Genomic DNA, 21,269 nt, shown 5'->3' with positions numbered 1-21,269 from the left:
TATAGATTGTGGTATTCCCAAATTCCTAAGAAGTGATGGCAGAGCATTCAAGCATTTTAAGTCACTAGACCCTACCCTTCTAAGAAATCAGGAAACCCAAGACTATGCAAACAGGAGAACCTCTCCAACTTCCAAAGTGTGCTCTAATTAACTGTTAAAGGGCTCATAAGAGTAGCCACAACCCTAATTAGAGAATATTTGCTTTAATGAGAGTCACATGCATGAACAGAGAAGGATGTGCCGTAGGAACCACGACTATTCAACCTCAGCCCTTGTCATTTTGCTGGTTGACTTGAACAATTAACACGGCTTTCTCTATACTTCAGCAGGGTTATAGCACTGAAAGCACTACACGCAACCATATAATCTTGGGTGACTTTCCCAAATGCAATTATTTGGCCTTGCCTTTTAGACAATAAGGATAGTTAAGAAGTTAGACACACATTGCCTGCACAGTGGAACTTAGCTCAACTTGGCCTATCCTACAGTCCTACCATCCTATATTCCAGCCTGAAAATAAAGTACATAACTATACAATATATAGTTTAACATTTCCTACAGACAGTGATTGAAGTGGGTCAATCTATGTCAACAGGGACATACCAGCTCTTTCAGAAGAGAGAACAGGTATGGAAATTTATTGAAGTACAACTTCTATTTTGATTACTGCTTAGAAATAAATTGTAACTCTCCAATAAGTTTAAATAATATTTTAAGTCACTCCCTCTAATCAGTGAAGAGCAACTTCACTCTAAAGGATCACAAGGCAAATACAAGAATCTCCTCCATTACCAAATGGAACTTATTTTTCAATTAGGGTTAAGCTAGTTGTCCAGGGACAATCAGAGCCAGAATACTGCAAGGGCTTATAATCATGGCCATTACACTACCTGAAGCCACATGTATGAACAAGGAGTACAAGTTCTTAAGATCCAGTAACTTTCTAAGGTCTGTAACAATTAACAGCATCAATGTAAAATCAGGATAAATGACAAGTTAGAGATACAGGCTCTCTAGCAATCTCATGAAGTATAAGGAAAACCGGAGGTGAAGCCAGTCTAAGATAGATTTTTAAGGTTCCCCATGTGCACTGACAAATAACATTTTCTTCCGTGCCAGGTTATTCATTATTCTGTAAAATATTAATATTTTACAGTAGATACTACAATACCAAGATGCACACTAAATGCATAAGATCCAAAAGCTGTGGCAGCAAACTTACTAAAAGCCATAGAGAAACATTTCCTTACTTTATTTAAAAAAAAAAAAGAAATAATAAAACCTCCAGTGCAAATCTAAACATAATGATTTAATACCATTTAAGAGATTGCAGCAGCATAATGCGTTTGATCCATACAAACACCACTTAAACCAGTCACACTTCATGCTAACGAGAAGTTCCTAATCATCTGATACCACTGCAGGAACAGGCATTCAAAAGCTGTTTTACAAATCCTGCCCACAGTGATGCAGTGATGTAAGTATACTCCTTCTCCCCTACACCCCCTCCCCAAAGCCACCAAGGACTCTATAAGTAAAGTCAAATGATATGTTCTTCTTACACAAAAAGAAACATCTAACCTCAACCTTAGGACCAAAGAGAAAGAGACATGATCAAACAGGCTTTAGTAAGCTTTTATATCTAACCTTATAAAGATTAAAGACTCAAACTATTATTATTTGCGGCATATTTTTCATTACTTCTGTATTAGTACGTAATAACAGCAAATGATCTATTGGGCAATAATGGTATGGCAAAATAATGCAAAAGTATTTTCCTTTAACCCATATCCTTTTCTCTGCCATATAGAAAAGAAGAGCAGCTTTTCACAAAAGCCAGCAGAATTCTAAAACAGCTATATTTTCCTCCACATCTATTCTTATAAACTGTGCTTTCATTATTCCAACTGTCACAGGGTCCTGCTGTCTATAGGCTAACACAAACATGGCTATTGTTTTTGCTAAATAATGCCACTTATCTGATTTTACATACATCTGTGAGTAGAAAATAAGTTATTTGCAAACAGCATAAAATGTGTAAATTGTATTCACATGCACAGTAAGCCTGACTACATACAAATAATCCTAGGAGAAAGGGAACTCTGTATATATTACCATAAAATTTACATCAAATTTTCAGAACTATAGAGGAAGTAAGGTCTTGCTTTCATTTTTACTACTTGTTGTAAAAATATATTATAGAAAGGAGTATTAAGACACTACAATATAAACAAACATCTTAATTTTACTTACTCTTTGAAACTGAACTCAAAAATAAATTATTTCAATTTCTCTGGAAATTCCCTTCATCCACTGATTTCAACATCTAGAAACAAGCTCCTCAGTCAGTCTGTCAAAAAGCACATTCACTCAATTTAACCCTTGGTACATGCTACTCTGGTATCCCAGAACATACATTGCAGTATTCCTTCCAGCTAGACATCATAACTTCTTTTCCATCACTCTTCCTCACATATACCCTGCACTTAATCCTAGCCCTGTTGAGCCACTAGCTCAGAAGCTTGTAAGAAGTGCTTCCAGAATCAACATTTTCGGTCACAATGCTGAAGAAGCTGCAATACTGAAACTAGGTTCCAACTTTGAGGTAACAAAGCCATCATTTCTCCTTTAACTCCTGAGCCAATACAGCCCATACTACCACTGTGACAATATGAGCCAGTATAGCCCATACTATCCCAGCATTCAAGCCCTGTAATGCAGAACACTGGAATTTAACATAGTGGCACCACACTGGAGCAGGTGTAGCAGTTACCAAAGTACCAGGCAAAAACCCAAAAATTTGCTGAAGAATCTCAGCTATGAACTTGGAAGGCTCAAGTCTTGGTACTGAGAGCATCCTGGCTGAGCCGAAAAATGTCTCCAGCAAGCTACTGGATCCAGTCCCACTTAGGGTTACTAAAGATGACTCTAATCATCCTGCACTGCCTTTTTCATGAGATTAGTAAGATCATTCATACATTTGAAATAAGAACCAGCTTAGCTGCCTTAAGATTCAAATGCAGATCTGAATCCTGAGTTACTGATGAAACATCTCAAGTCATTCAGCACAGGGACAAATGACTTGAGATTGGAATTTCCCCTTGGATTTCCTGAGACAGACTGCAGCACTAGCTCTAGCCTAGAAACGTCAAAGTTGTGACTTAACAGAAAGACAAAGCTGAACTCCCTTCTCCATCTGGGATGGTGTTGAGCAGGAAGAGAGGAGTGAATGAGAGAAAAGGGAAGATTAAAGACATCACCTGGAAATTCTGAACAGAAGGACTGAAAACCATCTCAGGTGAGGTCAGACAAACACATGGATGGTAACCACATCATTTCACTCAAGTTTCTAACTCCATTCTACCACTGGAGGTTAAGGATGGATCAACTCAGAGTCAGTCCACCCTCTGCAGAGTGACATCTGTAAGTATCATCATAGAGTCAGGGGGGCAAAGCTGAATGATATCGCAGTTCTCTGAATACAGAAGTCCCAAACCCACAATGATCTTTACGTATAGTCCACACTAAGCACAAATGTTAACAGTATAGTCTACTGTGCCATTCTTCATGGACTAATTATTCCTATTCAGTAATATTATGAACTGCACAGGACAGGGGCTCTGAACCATGTTCTCAGATATCTTCAGTCAGCAAAATGACATCTTCAGTTGGCAAAAGAACAAGCAAGAAGAACAAGTCACTTGGCACAAGGAGTTTCTAAAGGCTCAGTATTTCAGCTGCTCACAAAAATTAAAGGAGATAGAAAAACAACATGCTAAGGGGATAGCACTGAGGAAGGAAAGAAACAATGTAAGGAACAGACTCAAACCTTCTGAAAGCATCCACGCTGCCTATGGCAAACTGTGCAAATGGCAGCTGATATCATAAAAGCCAACACAGTGACCTCCACTGAGCTTTCATTAAGGACAAAAAATCATCAGTATCAATAAACCCCTGTTTTGTAGCCCAGCTGAAAACCAGCCTGTGTCACCACAGGCTCTCATTACCTATACAGAAAGGAGGACAGAGAGTAAGATGATTCATCTGTTAAACATAAACAAGCATAAATAACCAAAACTGACACATAATTCAGTCAATATAAAAGAAATTAAATTAACCCCCTGACCCTAAATCTCACATAAAAACACATTTACTCCAAAGAGAGCAAAAAGCACAAACACAAGCAACAAGTTCTTTGGCATCATCAAAACAAATAAAAACAAAAATCACATTTTCATCTTTTTTTTTTTTTGCAACTACCTCTTTTAGCCTGAATATTTAACTTGACACAAGATTCCTTTCCAGACTATTAACAGTTAACAGCTCCAGCACTCTTTATAGACTCCCCTACCCCTGAAATCCTTTTCTTCCTATCTCCCGTATTTCCTGATACTTTTTAAGTCCCTTTTATTTAGCACATTTATGTTACACAGTTGCTATACACAAACCCAGCGACCTGGGAAAGCTGAAAAAAATTACACCGTAGTTGAGACTTTTTTTCCTCTGTATCCTCTCCTGCCAGCATGATCGATATGTCAAGGCAGCCTCAAATCAGTGTAGGCATGTAAACAGCGAGCACTACAAGTAACTGATTTATGCTGCAGCAACAAAGATCAGAGTACCACCAACAGGCCAGTCCTAAAGAGCAACCTAAAAGAAACTGAGGCAAAAAAGGCTCTACCCAACTTTACTACTGCAGCTCCTGAGCTCAGAATAAAGTATCTGAACATCTGCGAAGAGCAAGCCTCCCTAATCTTATCAGACAAGAGAAAGGCCACACTGGGTTTTAGTCACTTCTCTACAAAATGTTTGCTCTAGCAAAGTAGAGCCAACTCAACAGGAAAAGTTGAGTTGTAGGTTGCGCTAAAGCAAGGGAACAAGGGCACCCCAGGAAGAATAGAGGGTCCAAATCCTTTCTCCCACTTCCCATTCTCCATGGATGAAAATAACTGAACCCTGCATTTCCATAGGTTGGCTGCACAGTATAAGAAGAGGTTAGGGAGATGGGACATGACAACTCCATCCCACCCCTTGTCCCCAAATCATGCCAGAGATGGGACCTCCTTCCCTCCTTGTCTGCCCCCCCTCAGCCCTCCCCATCTCTCCTTTCCCCATCCCTCCATCAAAACTGTTTCATTTATTCGGCACATTAGACACATGAAAGAGAAGATGGGGGTAAATTTTCAGAAGTGGTTATGTGACCTAGCAGCCTTGGCTATTCATACAGCTCTGAAACTTTTCATATTGAATTTGAGTTACTTAAGCCTCAGCTCACAGACAGACCACAGTATGTGGACTACCATTAGATAAGAGCCAGATAAATGTTGCTTCACAGCACGGCCCCTACTCTACATGCCTGTGTAGATGCATGCACACACACATCAGCCACAGCTACATGAACATACTTTATACCCATAAGCACAAGAATTCACATACACACTAAAACATACATATGAAATGTGTGCCCTTCTACTGATGTGACTTTTTACTTTTGGTGCAGCTGTTTTGGCTACCAAAGATACAAAAAACCCACAATTTCCCACATCTCTTTACAACATAGGGATACACAAAAGTACTCCTTCTCTGCTTCCAGTTCAGTCACCTCCACCCACTGCTGCTAATCACCACCACAGTACTGCTGGGAAAGTATTTAGCTTGAATTTCCCCTCATCCACCGAAAGCCAAACAAACAAGATGAACTGGGCCGCCTCTAAAAAAGGCAGTGTTCCCCAGGCAGTGGACAGGGAGCTCTCACAGTCTGCCATGTCTGAGAGAATTCAGCAGTCAGTCTACCAGCCCGGGGAAACAGAGTAGCACTAACATCTCGGAGCAGCATTAACATCTTGGTCTTGAAAGATAACATCTGTGCGTCATTAAAGTCAAAAAGGGAAGAGGTGTGCATGAAAAGTCAGGCCTTCACCTGAAAAACACTGGCCACAAGCACACTGTCACACCAACCTTCCTGGCAGCCAACAGCATGACTGCCAATCTTTCTAAGAACTTCTCCACTTACGACTAGCTGAAGGTCACTTATCCTAACAACCATCAGGTTTTATTATGAAGGTTATTTCCAAAACCATGGACTTGTTTAGCAATGTAACAGGGATTCAAGGACCAGATGAAAACATAACATTTACAGCAAAGACCTGCTTCTCCGCATAATGGCAAATGTGCATGCTAATGTCCAGTAAATGCAGAAGCTAGAGACTGTGGTTTGCTGGTCCAAAACTCTTGGCAATCACGAACTTGGTCTGTCCTCTGATTCTGTCTTTGTAGATAATTCATCACTATTGGTAAAGAGAAGGACAATCAGGTGCTCATATTTCCAGGTTGATAGAATGAGAACAATCAGACATCCGATTAAATTGAGAAGCAATTAGTTTTGAAATGATGAAAGGAAATAATTAAAAATGCATCAGCCTACATGTACTTCCTCAAACTCCTTGCTACAGACATGACAGAAGTCAAAAGCTTAGGAAAACTGTAAAATGTTTTAAAAACAGCTCAATGTAATTAGAACAAACCAGCCCCATTACATAAGGATTTCTGTTTAAACAATGAAAAAGAGCTGTCATAACACACAGCAAACCTCCAGTAACGCAGATTGCAATCATACATCTCTAAATGCAGGACTTGGCTGTCATTTTTTTCCAGGTAACTGCTCACTTCTGGATTCACATATTCTCCACCAGAAAAATAATAATATATTAAACATTCCAAAATTAGAATAGATGGACTACAAGTTTGACACTACACTGCAAGTGTCCACTTAGTCTAGCTCAACAAGAGGTAAATGATACTGATTATGGAGAAAGGAAAACAAAAGCTCTCTCATTACTTCCTCTCCTACAACAGTTACTATGTGCTATTTATCCAAAAGTAAATTTGCAGAGACAGGACTGGTTTTATGTCTTGTATTAGTATCAAATACATCTTACTATTTTTTATACTGCACAAAATCTCAAAAAGTTGGTTTAAAAAAAGACACCAAGAAAACAGTAAATTGATAAAATCCCGAATCTAGTTCAGAAATTTCTGGAAACCAAATGACTTATTCCAGTGGCACAGAATAAACGTGTTCTGGCATTTAACGGCACATTTTATGGAGCATTAAGACCACAATCCTGTAAGCAACTATAACAATAAAGCTGCAGATCAGTCAAATCTCACCGATTTCAAAGGAAAAGGGTCTCATACAAAAAGAGATGAAGGGCTGAGCTCCAAAACAGCTAAAACAGGATATGAGGAAATCTGTAAAAGAGGTGTGGGAGAGGGGAAGAACTGTTTGACCCTGAAATGTTTTGCTCTTTTGATTAACATACACACAGGAGAATGAAGTAGTGGCAGTGGGAGGAAGAAAGATCAGGGAAACTAAATATAATTGCTTTGGCTAGGTGCCAAACTTCACAAATTACCAGTTGCCAGTCTGTACCTAATACTGATATAAAACTGTCAATCGTTCTCTAAAAACTACTTTGCCCATAAATTAGTAACTCAGTCATTATTTTTAAATCATCTGAAGGTAAAAGTCAAGTTTACTGAAGAAAAAAGAATGGCCAAAACCAATGACTTTTTTTTTCAGCTGCAATATAAATGCACACAAAATATATACATTAAAGCCGAAAGCAAAAAAAAAAAAAAAAAAAATAGCCAGCAGAAATCAGGTTCAAGCTAAAAGTTTCTTATTCCAGGGAACCTCTTCCAGCCAAGCATCGGTAACTCTAGATCAGGGAGTTAAACTCCCACAGGACTTTTTCAGCATTCTGCTGAAGTTGCTACAGGACTCAGCTCAGTAAAAACCCTATTACAACTTCTGCAAGACAGATTTTTAGCATTCTGTGCATTTCCTTCTGCAATTAATTTTTTTAAAAAACTTTTCCAGCTGGACTGTCAAGCACAACAAACAAAAATATTTAAATAAGTTCAAAATTACTCTCTGAGCCATACAAATGTTACATGATTTGCATTTCTATGCTTGAGTATTTGAGCAGTTTTAGAAATCTGAATTTAACTGATGTGCACCAGCTAAAAAGGGGCACAAACTAATCCACACAGAACTTGCTGAAGCCTCCCCTTTCCAAAGCATGCAGACACAGACTTCAGGTCTTTACTCTTGACGGTAATGAATAACGTTCAGGGCTGCATTCAACAACTGCCAGGTTGAGAAACGTAAAGGGTCTTACCTTTGCAGTGTCTTTAAAGAATCTGTGTGAATATAGAGCAGATTAGGCAATGTTTCTGTTGCTTGCCTCTCATTTGCTGTCAGCTGTCAGCAATACGAACAGTCAAAAGCCTCTGGAGCAGGCTGGTATTAGTCAGCTAGACTTGAATTTCCAGTTCTTTTACATTGCTGTCTATTTTCCTCCATTAGGTTAGCCTGTCCTACCCTGGTATCAGATTACACGGAGCCAACGTTTATAGCACCTTGCAAAAGAGTCGAACATATCACATACCTAAGTCTGCCTATACCTGTTGCCCTCAAATTTTAACCCTTTCTACTAACAAGACAAACATTTATTCTAGAATGTATCACCTAAAAAACATTTGCAGTAGAGGAGTTGTTTTTCCTTCTTACCTCACAGCTACAGGACAGTGTGAGATTTCATTTTATGAACTGCAGAACACAGTCAGGCTACGCCAAGAACAGAGGCTCCAAGATGCCCACAAGAACAAACCTGGAGACCCCACCTCGAACGAGAACCCTGGCCTGGAACCACTTGCTGCTTATTTTAGCAGGTCTGAGAAAATCCCAACAGCTCATTCTGAGTTCAAGATCATTTGATTCTACTAATTCCTTGCCTTCCTTCAGACCCTGGTGCCAGAGCAGGAGGCAGGCAGGCATGTTCTCTGCACGTGACCAGCATGGCGTAAGCAGATGGCATTTCCAGCCCACAGCTCTCCCAGCATCACTGGCTTCCTTCTGTCCAGCCAGGATGTGGTGCTGCTCTGGGCTTGGCTCTTCCACCTGATGCCACCCTGATGGCATTCCTGAAGCACAACCTTCCTTTGTGCTGCTAATCCTATTTCCACAGTCTAGGGTCTGCAATTTAGACAGTGGCAAGACAAACTTTGTAATGCTGAAAAAAAAGGAGCAGCAATTTCTCTCTTTACACATGATGCATGGCCATCCTATGGCCATCAGCTGTGATGGTGGTGCTTCAGAGGACTACATAAGGTATTTCAGGTGTTCTTACATCACAGGTTCTGTGGTGAACTTGCCACCGGCTGCCGCAAGAGAGGCCCTGAAAAGAAGATACAAGGACTCCCTGAAACAACATCTCAGCCTTGGCCATATTGATCTTCATCACTGGTCTACTCTGGCCTCCAGTCAGGAGGTCTGGAGACACACCATCTATTACGCTGCTGATGCTTTTGAGAACGCACGCAGGATCACCCTTGAGGAGAAAAGACAACGCAGAAGGAACTGTGTCTTGTCGATACCACCTAAGGAGTCTTTCTGCTGTGCCTTTTGCAACTGGACATGTCTAACTCGTATTGGCCTTTTTAGCCACCAGCGCGCTTGTAACAAATGTGGGTAGAGCCCTTCCCAAATCTTCGTTCCTGAAGCCCAGCCATGATGATATCACAGGTACCTTAGCTTTCCTACACACTCATCATGCACCTTGGAATTAAACAGAGTTTTAACAAATAAATATGTATATTCTTACAATTCACCCAGAGTTGTTCAGGCAGCCTCCTTCTTGGGACCAGTGGTCCGTTTTGCTAAAGCTAAGAATATAAGGTAATACTCACACCATTACATTCAAACAAGTGAGCTAACTCAGAGAGCAGGGATGAAACACACAAAAAGAATTTTATTTGCATACTGCTTTAACCTAAATCTTTACTCAAGTAACCTTTTAACCCTTCAATCAAGAATCACAGACCCAACCAAAGCAAAGCAAAAGTAAATGGCTAAGAGGGCTTCTGATAAGGTACAGTACAGCCAATATCAAAAAGCACTGCAACCAATAATTATCTATAAGCTCCTTTAACATAGCATTAAACAAGCATTTTGGTCTTTGAGAGATTCTAGCTCTGCATATATAAGAGCACTTTTATTTATATTTAAGTTAGCACTGTGGCTAACAATGACATGGGTAAAATATAAACATCAGATTTCCAGTCTTTGTTATTTATAAAGCCTGTCAGTTTAAACATATTTTTGCAAACAGCACCTGAAGCTTTTAAATCTATTTGTCACAAAGATCCTCATTTAACTTTTCCCATAAATATAAGAAATTAAGCACTCAGTCACACATTTCCAATGGTTATACCATAGGAATTTATCAGTGAGAATTTTCACACCAGGCAAGAGGCGACTTGTTTTCTCCAGTCTATAACCAGACACAGCTTCCATATGGTGACCCAACATACACCTTCCCTATACATTCCCAAGGGTCCATTTTGGCACCCATTCAGCCACAACCATTGAGAATACTTCTTAGAAGTTCTGGCTGAAATAGTTTGATGAGCAAACTAAGGCAAATAGTACTGTAAACTTTTTTGTTTTAAGGGCTTGTGGAGAGTCCAGTACTATTAGTAACACAGACAGGGATTTATTTATGAGGTTGGAACAGGTGAGACACATATTCATCAGCAAATCTCAAAGAAAAATTAAGGCATACCTCCTACTGCCAAAATCACAAAACTGATGTTTGTACTGTTTTCATACAGATTCCAAAAAATCACCAAAAAGCAACAAAAAAGCCCAACCCAAGAGCAGTGACAATACCGCCTAACATATCACAAGCAGAAATATTTGATTGAAAAGTCTGTAGAAACAGGAACAAAAGGTAATCTAAGAAGAGGTGCAAAGTATCAAACCATACCTACAGTCAGGTAGATTGATAAGGAACAGTTGCAGACAAGGAAATCAGGGCTGTCAGTCAGACTTTTGACCTCCTTCCCACTAACCTCCAAGTTTGACGAGTCTGGGGTGCTTTTTTCCACTGTTTGTCTTTTATAATATAACTGTCTGGGGGTTTTTAGCATGAGAGCATTCAACTTTATTTTTGGCTTAATCAGGTTCTTTACTGTAGCTCAGAAAGCATTCATATTAAGGAGAATTCATGTAGGCCATGATAGACTTGGTCACTTAAATGAGACACCAAAATAAATTCCACACCTTTAAGACAGTCTCACAAGGCATGGGGTTTGTTACTTCTTTCCGAGGTGAAATCTTCTATCTGACTTCCAGTGTATCGTGTGGCAATGGATTTGCCATATGCAGAATGGAAGAAGTCCTGTCAGAGATGGATTAGTGAAGAAAATGAGAGCAGTTCAAATGTTACAGAAACCGAAGTTTTTAAGGTGGTTTAAACAGGTTTTAAAATGGTTTTTACCTTTTTGCAGAGTCACTGATCTTCTTCCCAACATCCCCTGTGCTCCCACACAGGGTGTCCTGGGAAGGTGTCCTGAGATGTTTCCCATTGGCCTTTGTTAACCCCTTTCTATTGGCTGTTGACCCTTCACTTGATGGTTTTTTCTGTGTGACCCTGAACTTGTGATTGGTCCCCTTTTGACCCTCCTGAAAGCCTTATAAACCCCTACCCCACAATAAACTTTCTCTTTCGTCCGTCCCTCCCTGGTGGTCTGTGTGCTCCTTGTGGGGTCGCAGGGCCAAGTGCTGGGGCGGGGGGAAGGGCATTCACCTCGCAGGTAATGGGCTAGCAGCCTAAAGCCTGGAGGTCTCCCCCATTCCCACTAATCCGTCGGAGTATCGTATTTTACAGATCACTGTAGCTGCAACTCACGTGTCATCTCCAGGACTAATAAAAAAATACTTAAATTTATTGAAAATCATAGAATGACGGAACTAACTCTGCAGGCAGAAGGGTGAGGGCTAATTTCAGTTGGAAGGTTGTAACTATATTTTCCCTCAGCACAACCAGTCACAGCTCTGAGCTGACACATGCTGCATGGGTAATTTGTACCAGCATTCCTGGTCACAGCTCACCACAGAGAAAGGCAAAAAGCAACTAAATACTCCAGTTTGTTCAAGTAAACTCGATTAATAAGCTCTCCGGCAACATGCAGGAAAGGGAGCGAAGTCACTTGCTGACCAGTTTACTCTGAAATCAAGGAATACTCTCAAAACATTAGCTTAAAATGGAACTTGAAACTGGAAACAACTTCAACACACAAATACGCTGAGACATGAAGGGAGTGATATGGTCTTGGTTAGAAAAAGTGAATATTACATAGCCAGATAGCCAGACCTTAAAAAACAAAACAAAGCAAACAAACAAACAAAAACCCAAATCCACCAAAACTCCAGGAACCTTAGGCTCTCGCTGTAACTAGTTTGGTACACAAACCACCCTGTTACTAGAGAGCCAACTGCTTATGGGTGTCAAGCACATAGCACACAGAGTTCTATGTGCAGATTATCCCAATAATCTCATTCAATGTAGACACACTGAATATCTCCCCATTGTACCAGGAAAAAGGAACAGAACTGGCTTGTCTCTAAGCCTTCAAGAGATGACTCCTTTAAACCTGCAGAGAGACCATAGGTTTGCGATTTTTATCTCCAATTTTTGTCTTGATCTTTCCTCCTTGCACCTTAAGCATTACTCACTCGATACGCTTTAAGAATAACATTTTGAGAGGCAAATGCTTCTATGCTGTTCTTATTTTCCTCTTGCATGTTTGCCTCATTTCAGCCAGCTTTTCAAAAGATAATCATCTACGTCAGAAATACACTGATTCGTTGTGCTGTTTTCACAGAATCACAGAATGTTGGGGTTGGAAGGGACCTTTAAAGATTATCTAGTTCAACCCCTTGCCAGGGGCAAGGACACCTTCCACTAGACCAGGTTGCTCAAAGCCTCATCCAGCCTGGCCTTTAACACAGCTTCTCTGGACAACTTGTGACAGTGTCTCATTACACTCATCATAAAACAATTCTTCCTTATGTCCAGTCTGAATCTACCCTCTGTCAATTTATAACTGTTGCTCCTTGCCCTGTCACTACAGGCCAGGCTAAAAAGTTTGTCCCCATCTTTCTCACAAAGCCCACTTTATACATACCGAAAGGCTGCAATAATGTCTCCCCGCAGCCTTCTCCAGGCTGAAAAACCCCAACTCCATCCCTCTGATAATCTCTGTTGCCCTTCGCTGGAGCTGCTCCAACGGGTCCACGTCCCTCCTGTGCCAAGGACCCAGAGCTGGATGCAGTACTCCAGGTGAGGTCTCAGAAGGGAAGGGTAAAGGGGCAGAATCACCTCCCTCAACCTTCTGGCCACGCTGCTTTTGATTCAGCCCAGGATGTGTGTTGGCTTTCTGGGCTGCAAGTGCACCTTGTCAGGTCATGCCCAGCTTTTCATCCACCAGTACTTAGATGTGGGAGTATGGTGGTGTCTTTGCTTTTTAAGCCTGCACAGCAAGAGTCCTGAACCAACTGGCTGCCTTTTTTTAAAACTATGCCCTTCACCTATTTGTTCAGTATTACCCTTCCCCAAAAGCCACTGTTGGGTTAAATCAATGAGGTGCTGAAGGTTGCCTAAATTGGAGAAGGAGCGTTAACACTATGAAGAGTACAGGCATTTCTGCTGTACTGAACACCTATTGAGGGCATAACATGCTACAGACCTGAGTCATTTAAATGTCTGCAGAAAAAATCTTAGGTAAAGAACCAAACAGAGAATATTGCATCTAAAATCATGCCTTTAAAACCTCTGCAAGGCAAGAGACTGCTTACGCAGTTATAGTGGAGAACAACATTCACTAACGCCATAATTAAAAATTAGGTAATACTTCTTAAGCTTCCAATTTTAATGCACTCTGAAATGTAACACATTCATTCAGGTTATTCTGAAAATGTATATGCTTCATGATGTTAAGCATAATTACAATAATAAATACATTAACTTGCAGCTATGCAGGATAAGACAGAAGCTAATATTCCCATGCCATTTGTACATTTTTGTTTTTACAAATCAGCATAGCTTAAATTTTGTATTCTAAAGTATTTGCATGGAGTGGGATTAAGAAGGGAGACTATTTGTCTGGGGAATTTCAAACTAGCGAACTTGGCTATTAAGAGAATATAAATTATCTCCTGATTTGTTGCTAGACTAACAATTCCCACCATGCAGTTTCAAACGGTGATGAAAAACATGACTTAAAGACCAACAAGATCAAAATAAAAAAAGCAAAAAGATTTCTCTTAAGAGTGTTGCGGAAAAGAAGCAGGGTCTGCAAAGGTCCCTCCAGGGAAAGCAGCGTCTGGACCTGCCAGTATTTCTCATTTCGTAATGTCTGGGGAAGTGTTCACTCTGAAGCCTAAGTCACTCTCATATGAGCACGCACCTGCTCCTGGGAGACATAGGAATTCACTGCTAATGAACTTGACACAGAATTTATGAGTGTTACATAAAAACACCCACAGAATTGGGGTATTCTGGAAACTTTTAGAGCTCCCACAAAGTAGGTGTAGAGAAATTCAGATCTCACCTCTTCCTCATTTCACCATTCAAGTTCCTGTGTCTTTTGCAGAACTAAATCAGAACTAAATCAGGCGCATGTGCCCGTGCTATTCAGCTGTAGCCCCCACCACAGGGCTCTGTGAACCAGACTGATCCCAGCTGTGGAGAGAAGTAAGGTAGCAGGGCTAGGGAGAACCAAATCACCTGGGGAAAACACAGAATTGCCCAGTCACCTTGGGCCAAGTTGTGTGCCCAACTTGGTCTCATTCTGCAAAAGGAAGCAGCGCAACCTCACTGCAGCCACTGGCTCACAAACCTGGAGACCTCTTTCTACCTCCACTTGGCTCTGCAGAGTGAGTCATACAGACAATATGGACATGCACTTGCCCCGTCTTTCAGGCACTGACCGGAACTGCTGCACAAGTACACCTGTAGCTCCCAAAAGAGAAACCCTGACGGTGTCGCACACAGCAGAGCCATTGAGAGGACATGCATCCACACAGCTTCTACCATCAGGAAACAATTTTCTCCTATAGCAGCTTTTCCCCCTTTGACCTACAAGAGCAAGATTGTTTTTACTTTTCCTTCACCCTAAGAACCTCAAGCACTTCTCTGAGAAAGGACTTAGGTTGCCATAAGTTTTCCCTATAATCAATGGGAGGAAAGGTAGGCTGCATCTCCTGGAGATGAAAGGCCCTTCCTTGGGTCACTTACCTGACTTGTCTAAATTATCAGGAGTTCATGCAGGCCCCAATGCATAGAATCACAAAATGGTTTGGACTGAAAAGGACCTTTAAAGATCATCCAAGTCCAGCCCTGCTGCCATGAGCAGGGACATCTATCACTGCATCACATTGCTCACAGCCCCATTCAAGCTGAGCTTGAACATGCACCAGGATGGGGCATATTCTTCTCGGAGCAACCTCTGCAAGTGCCTCACAACCCTCATTGTCAAAAACGTCTTCCTTATGTCGAACCTAAATCCATCCTCTTTCAGTTTAAAATCCTTGACCTTTTTCCTGGCACTACGGGCCTTGGTAAAATGTCTCCATCTTTCTTAATACGTCTCAGCTATACATTGAAAGGCTGCAATAAGGTCTCCCTGGAGTCTTCTCTTCTCCAGGCTGAACAACCCCAGCTCTCCGAGTCTTTCTTTGCAGGATAGGTGTTCCAGCCCCCTGACGATTTTCATTTAGATCTCTGGGAAAACAAGCATACAGCATATCTGAAGTAAGCATTTCAGATATTTCCACAGCACAACAGCCTCCTCGTGCAGAAAGCTCATCAGCAGACATCATCTCTGTTACGAAAACTTCTGAATTATTGTAGGAATCAGAGATAAAAAGCATTCTGTCTACCACTTCTACCCTACTCTTTCCTCTCCCAGCACAACATTCAACCTGTACAGAGTCAAGAGGAAAAAAAATGGGGGTGGAACACCCCACACAAAAAAACTAAAACTAAAAAAAAAAAAAAGGAGGGGGGCAAACGAAAACACACAAAACCCAAAATAAAAATAAATAAAAACAAGGGAAAGCTGAAGTTAAAGTGGAAGATTAACTAGGACAATAAACAAGGTAAAGCAGAGAGAGGTTGCTTTACATAGTTTCTAATTCATCCTTTAATTTATTCTCCACCCTCCTTTCTTTTTCTTCTTTTCTGTTGTCTAACATTTCATCTCCTGTGAAGTCTCAGTGGTTTGCTGTGACCATAGATACAATGAATTCGTATCAGAATTGCGTGAGAGTGGGTAAAAAACCCCAAACCTATGCTTTTTTCCAAGATGCCATAGACTTCAGGCAGTTTTGTGGAGGTTTTACCACGTGTTTGCTCCAGGGGGTCGTGCCCAATTGCACCTTTCCTCTCTCAAACAAGAAAACGGTGAGAAAAACGGTGCTCAAAAGTGAAAGGGAAAAAGGTCAGCAGAAGCATCCTGTCACTGCGAAAGGCTTAAAGCACAGCTATATTAGAAATGCGAGAGCCAGCGCCTTTCAGAGAGGCAAAAAAAGAATTTTACCCTTATGGTGCTGGTTCCTGGCCCTGCAGAAACACAGGGGACCAGGAGCTCAGAGCTGTGAGTGGTGACTGCATCTGTGAGAGCAGCTTTTCTGCTGTGTGTAGAACTTCCTGTGCAGAGTGCGATGCACAGCGCCTCATAACACAAGACAAGCCAGAAGAATAAAAAGAAAAAAAAACAAACATGAAAAAACCCCTCCAAACCCCTTACCCATCCAATCTCACTGCCCATACAACCTTTCTACTCTTCCCAACCCTAAGGAATGCCCCCCTCGGGCTGAGAGCCTCTATATTAAAGAGTACATAGTACAGAAACATTTTTGCACACGGCAAAGACATCTCTACTCAATGCTGGCTAGTCAGTAAACACAGTCTAAGGGAAAACCCCAATATTCTGGGAGCTACACTGTCATATGAGGAAGAAAAGAGCATCAAATCAGATAAAAAGGTTGAAATGTATCCGCAGTTTCAGTTCTAAAATAATTTTGATGTGGAAAGTACTTGGTTCTCTAAAATCTGATGCTGGGAGAGATATTATTTGAGTCCTAGCTATGTTATAATAAAGTGCACACCTTCAGAAATCATGCGATCTACTTGAAAAACATTACATTTACGTGGGTTTTTTGTGCACTTGTAAAGAGTTGTTTAACCAAACGCCAGAGTTGTCTCAAAACCACAGAGATCCACAAGTGCAGTGAAATGAAAAAAATAATAATTAAAAAGATTTTACAACAAAAACTCATCACGTCAAGTAATGTGGCAATTATCTGCCCAAAAAGATATTCCTGGGATTGCACGACTTTGATGCCCAATCTGCCCGTTTCTCGCACTCACATAAAAACTCCCACACTTGTAGCTGTGGAAAATGAAGCAGTGGACCTCAGCTGTCACTGTGATGATATCCTAACTCTCATGGTTACAATTCATGCTTGAAGAGTTCAAGTACTGCTTTCTGTTGAACTAATTAACTTCTGGTCTTTACTGTCAGGTGTTTAAGAAGGGGCTGGGATGGACAGCAAAGCCAAAAACATAGATGCAAGGGTATGCTCTTGGGAAGACAGTTGGTTACTCAATGGCTGCCTGGGGCAGACAGCAGAGTTGTCATCTCTGGGTGCATCTGCTCCCCGGCTCGTGGTTTAACTGACAGGAAGCACAGCCGAAGACACCAGGACCCAGCGACGAGTGTTTCCTGCCTGCACAAACAGGTCTGCCCCCCACGCACGCATGTCCTCCTGCACAGGCTATGGCGTCCCATGAGGGGCAGAAACTCTGTGACACCTTCTGAAAAAAAAAAAAACAAACAAAAAAAATGAAGTAAATTAAGCCCACGCACAGAAAGTCAGCCAGCAGTAATCATGTCAAGCGTATCGAAATGTGGTCCCAGAAGGTCACCAAAGCAGGGTATAAAATACTGGTGGCCCATTTTCATCTGGCATGGCCCAGGACAACAGGCAAGCCAGCTCTGGAGGTTTTAGAGTCTGGTCTTCCTCAAATAGGCTTGTACACTGCCAAGAAACCAAGTTACTTTACTTAACAGGCAAAATACTTTAAGATTTCCTCCTTAAATCTTCAGAAATTAACCACAACCAGTAGCAAAAAACCCACTGTCAAATACGACATCAGCATTTTCTAGGACCACCCCTAGAAAAGGGGACAGGTTAAATGATCTACAGTTTGTCCAACACTAATACCTAGAGTAACACACCTATCAGTGTTGAATTGAAATGCTGAAGAAGTGTTTTGCACCCACATGGTAAGCACAAAAACCAGCTGCTAGACAAGGTAGAACTTCAGTGAAAAGCAGAAACTCCAGCACAGCTATAATTTCTATGGTATCTGTATGTGAAGCAATATGCTATATGCAGCCCCTCTATAAGTAGTCTTCTGCTCAGTCTTAGGTTTCCCCATAGTATCATCTCTCAGAAAACATCTTCTCCTTAGTCAGCCTAAAAACTGTACTTTCAGGTAAGATTAGAAATTATTAAGATGGCTTCATATCCTTCCTCCACCAATGGCCAACTGGTGGTATAAAACTGAGGAAAACTAATTTTGAGCTGTTCTCTGCAGGCCAATTAAAGCAATGGAAGACACGTCACTTGTGTGATTAAGTTGGAAAATATATCAACCAGTAGATAGTTAGCAAATTTAACACCATCACGTACTGCTATAGTCTAGGAGCATTTTCTATATAAACTTAAAAGCAGTAAAAAAGTCTGCATTGGATTTCATGGAGCTTCTGCCACATTTTACCCTTCACGGAAATGAGGTGCTCCACCCTAACCTGCTCTCCATCTCCAGCTCAGAACTGTTCAGAATAAAAATGCCTTCACATGGTGACTGGTGCTCTTAGTAGACACAAAGTCAGAGATCTGCAATTTCCTGTAAAAGATGGAGCTCTAAATTTTTATTTCTAACTTAGAAACCTATTCCGCAAGTAGGTTCCTCTGATAGATCACACTTTGTTTACAGCTTTCACATGCTCCCATCTGAGCTCTATGACCACCCAGGTTATTCCACAGAACTTCAGCTGTCCACTACTTCAAAAGACAAGACTACATCCCTGCATGTCACTGGGTGTTTGACCCCTCCATGCCTTGAAAGTCAGAACGAAAGCCCTAAACTAGGACCCATCAGACACTAAGAGAAAACTCGCTTCGGCAGCATTTCTGACATCCACTTAAGACAGACGCATGTCCCACCCTTGACAAGTACTCCCAAGCAGCCAACAAATTAAAAAAAACAGATACAAAAAAGTAATGATTGTACATAAGCCTTTCTGAACAAAAAAGCCTTGCAGCATGATCTGAGACTTACTAAATTTTGCTGGATTGGCAAATGGAGAACTGAAAAAAAAAAAAAGTATTTTCCATCTCAGATTCCAACAATACTATGTAGCCAACAGCATTTTGGAGATCTGCTTCTTACTTTTTAAGTCACGTTGGTCATATCTTGCAACGTGTACTGGCAGGATTCAGTGTTTTCCTGGGAAAACCAGAGTGGCAGATGCTGTAACTGGTCCAGAAACAGTTTACTCTCAAGCTGGATATTCGTTTTAACCCTGAAAGTTCATCTGTGTCCTGCTACAGAACAACAGATTTCATCACAGCAAACATTTCAAAATTATTATACACATTTATTTTCATGGTGTATTACTACTGTACTAGCTCTAAGCATAACACATACAAAAAGTTATATTAACAAGCATAATGATATCTATTATATTGATTATACATTATTAACTTAGTCAGAAATTTATTCCTCAGGACTGCTGCTGCATGGCACCAGCAAGGCACCTGCATGCTCCAAACAGCCTGCCCCTGCATTTATTCTTCTGACTCAATTACAGCTAATGTGGGAGGAGTGGTCTCCACAAAACTGCTTTTCCTGCAGAACAGCTATGAGCTGACTTGTCTCATGTCTCTGCACAGAGTAGCCTCACTGCCTCGCTATCAGTGTGCTTTTTGGGGACGTAGGAGGGACCACACCTCACCAAAGCACTATGAAAAGAGAAGAGCATAAGCGAAACCAAGCTCATCGACAACCACCATAGAGGCTCCCCGGACAGCAAGAAACAAACTGCCTTGATGGGTTTCTGTTTGTTTTAACCAGCTACAACAGAGGGGAACATTATTTTTAATTCTACTATGTCCCTTTAATAAACACCCCAAAGAAGACATTTTCCAGATAACTGAGGAATTTTTTACAGTGTTGACTTACTAAGCAGAGCACAATAACCAGCTATTCTGTTTGCACTATGAGGCAGTACAGTGCAATGAGTTAATAATTTATCACAGCATTGCTCACAGCAACTGACCATAATCAACTCGTAAAAATCTTCCTCATTCTCACATTTTTTGTCTCAACTAGAATATGGCATCCTTAGAACTTCAGGTCTATCTGAACACTTTCTAGCTGAGGTCAGAGTTTTAATCTTCCCAAACACCTACTTTCCTCTTGGATTGTTTAAGGCTCAGAGCAAAGGTCATCATTTCATTTCAATAACCTGATTTGGCAGACAGGAATAACTAGAATATTTTTAAACAAAGTAAGAAGTTAACATTCTTTCAAAACTGCAGCAGTGCAGTTCTCATCCCTGCATTTCCTTCCCCTTCTCCTCCCAGAAGGAAAAGGAACAAAAAAGCCCAAGCTTCTCCCTCCACCAAAAGCTTTTATTTGCACATGATCACCAAAAAACAAGCAAACATCTTTTCCTCTCATTTTACATTACTGAGACTTATGCCTCTACATAATTTTGGGCAATATCTAATTTATTAGTTAACACACTCTTCCTCTCATTCAGAAGGATATAGCTGTGGTTTTCAGACAATTCATTTGGAAAACAAGCTTTTAACAGAGTTTTGATGTGGAGTGTAGAAAAGAGTTAGTTAACCACCATAATTATCACTCTGTTGAAGGTTTGGCCATGGAAAATGGTCCTCTTCATTATCACCCTTATTTCTCAACCCCAGCTCTTACAACCACCACAGATCCTCCACTCCAAAATCAATCCCTAACCTGGTTCAGCCAACCAGCCTAGCAACTCCCTGTGGTGTGGACATCTGACCTGCCAACTTGGCTCACCTCGGCTGAACAAGATAAGGAAGGGGTTGCTCACACAGTTCGGACCGCAGATTTGAGGGGAGGACAATAAAGTACTAGGAAACAAGCTATGCTGTCAGTGAGGAAAAACAAGGGTGGCACTTAAGTAGCACTGAGGCAGCTGGATAAGTGCTCCTGCCAAGGAATGATCATGCCTACCTCTGACTGTTTCACTAAAGGCACATTTTAAATTAGATTAGACCGGTGCAAGTTTGTATGCTC

General features: G+C 41.0%; 1 protein-coding gene across 7 annotated transcripts in view; it reads right to left on the bottom strand.

Moving 5' to 3' along the window:
* ELF1 (E74 like ETS transcription factor 1) overlaps positions 1-21,269 on the bottom strand; it is an 85,798-nt gene that overhangs the window by 37,980 nt on the left and 26,549 nt on the right. The window contains exon 1 of one of the 7 annotated variants that reach the window (XM_027649963.1): positions 13,036-13,059. The exons of the other annotated variants lie outside the window; for them this stretch is intronic. The gene's annotated coding sequence lies outside the window, so the exon portion shown is untranslated. Of the gene's footprint in view, positions 1-13,035; positions 13,060-21,269 lie in introns of those variants that run through there. 7 annotated transcript variants of the gene reach the window in all.

This window comes from Corapipo altera, unplaced genomic scaffold, assembly GCF_003945725.1.
Source record: "Corapipo altera isolate COAL_440 unplaced genomic scaffold, ASM394572v1 0, whole genome shotgun sequence".
Taxonomy (NCBI): domain Eukaryota; kingdom Metazoa; phylum Chordata; class Aves; order Passeriformes; family Pipridae; genus Corapipo; species Corapipo altera.
This window is presented reverse-complemented; position numbering and strand designations above follow the sequence as displayed.